Below are 2283 nucleotides of genomic sequence, written 5' to 3' on the forward strand. Positions count from 1 at the left end.
TCACTTTGATCATTCTTTTTTTTATTGACAGTTTTAAACACAGTTGGACCACAGAAGTCGACCACAATCCTCACTTCCAATTTGTTTTAATTTCAAAACATTTCTATTGGGATTAATACATTTTAAATAAATCAATTGTGATTGGCTGGCAAACACTTCGGGGTGTCCCCGGCCTACTGCCCGAAGACAGCTGGGATAGGCTACAGCACCCCCAGCGACCATCGTGAGGATAAAGCGGTTCGGGAAGATGAATGAATGAATAAATCAGTTGTGTCACAATTGACACCATCATTCAACCTTGACTAAGTGTTCAGACAATGTCACAAAGTTCTTTTCTTGTTTGGGTTTTTTGTTGTTGTTGTTGTTGTTTTAATGATCAACTTTTATTGTAGAACAGCCATGGGCAAATGGCGGGCCATCGTCTGAGTGGCCCCTGATTAATTTTTAAAAAATATACAAACTCTGGAAAAGACTGCTGAAATGTTTTGGGAGAAAGGGTAGCCCAGTGACCTACTCCAGACAGGCAGATTTGTGAAGTATCCCCCCTCAATTTGAATTTCCGGTGAGACTCAATTTATTACCTTTGGTATATTTCACAATTTCGAACTTGCGACATTTATAATGCCTCGGCTGGAAACATCTCATTTTGAACCCATCTGAAGTTCATGCAACATGGATATCAATTTTGACAACAGAACTGCATAAACATAATCAAGAAAATTATTATTATCGTGGTTTACCAGATTCATCAATGCAAAGGTAGCAGGATGAGCACAATAAACATTATGCATATAGTCGCATTATGCATGCATATATTTCATGGACATTTTTAGTGATACAACTGCACCGAAAGGTTGCAGAACCAGTTCCCATGGGGTCAGTCTGGGACTAGCAATGCCAAGTTGGTTGGAATTGAACCCAGCGGAAACTTTTACTTTGAACTTTATGTCCCAAAATTCACCATTTATAAGTACAGTATATTTTAATAGGGCAAATTACGATGATTATGATTTTCATTTTCACACAGACATGATGGGTGCAATGTAATAAAATATGGAACAAGTGAAAAGCTGTGTTTATTTCCAGCTACATATTTTACTGGAAAGAACTGATCACTCGATTTTTAAAAAAATTGGACACATGATTATTTCAACTATAATGTGTCTTGGTATCGTAATTGTTACTTACTGACTCAGAGGAGACAAACAGGTGTGTCCTCTTTGCAAAGCCACAGTGACCGTCATCAGGTACACCACCCAGCTCATTGACGGATAATTAAAAAAAAAAAAACAGCTGTTTGAAGACATTGAAGACTCCGCGTACGTGCACATAAGATTCCAGCGGCAGTGACCTTTAATTTATTTACTTCAAAGTGACTCAATTAACTAATGAATTACAGCTTGGCAACATGACAAAGAAATACTGCATGGCAATTCCGACCGAATAAAAACCACCTCCTGTAATTGTGTGAAAACAAAAGAAAATGAAATCAGTGCTCCACCTTCGCAAGGGCCTCACCTTAATGGTGGTCGGGCAAGTGATTTAAGATCACTGGTCACGACTGTGAGGCAACAGAAGAGAAACTGAAGCAGGACTGTCAACAACGCAAGGCCTGAGAGGGTTTCCAAGAGCAAACTTGAGTGTGTGTGGTGAGTACTCTCGCCATCTTCAAGTGTTTTCAGGGCACACAACATTAATGTTGGACATGTTTGGTGTTGCGCTTTGTACACTCAAGGGAAAAATATGTAATTTGACTCAGGTTACATAGGACCACACAATTCCAAACCAAATTTATGACAAAAACTGCATTTTAAATACAGACAAAACATGTGCATATGTGCAAAAAAAGTGCTCTCAACATATGTCATTTTTCATAATACATTTCTTAGTGAAGTGGTAAAAGATCCATCCTTCAAGAACGTTTGAACGATCAAAAAATGAACCATGAACTGTAAGTTTTATTTTTAAAAATTACCATTTGAGGATGGCACGAAACGGGTGAAGAGCAAACCAAAATTAGGTGTAAGAATACATGTCACACGGCCCAGTAGTCCAGTGGTTAGCAAGTCGACTTCACAGTGCAGCGGTACCGGGTTTAATTCCAGCTCCATGTGGAGTTTGCATGCTCTCCACGGGCCTGTGTGCGTCAAAATGATCTTACTAGTGAACCAGTGGGCACATTTATGGCCTTACATGTTCACTAGTAAGCGTCAAAATGACCTTACTAGTGAACTAGTGAGCGTTTTGTGGCTTACATGTTCACTAGTAAGCATGTAATTTGAT

General features: G+C 39.1%; 1 protein-coding gene across 1 annotated transcript in view; it reads right to left on the minus strand.

The window, feature by feature from the left end:
* LOC127597271 (uncharacterized) overlaps positions 1–2283 on the minus strand; it is a 180776-nt gene that overhangs the window by 175011 nt on the left and 3482 nt on the right. The window lies entirely within an intron of this gene.

Source organism: Hippocampus zosterae, chromosome 3, assembly GCF_025434085.1.
Source record: "Hippocampus zosterae strain Florida chromosome 3, ASM2543408v3, whole genome shotgun sequence".
Taxonomy (NCBI): Eukaryota; Metazoa; Chordata; class Actinopteri; order Syngnathiformes; family Syngnathidae; genus Hippocampus; species Hippocampus zosterae.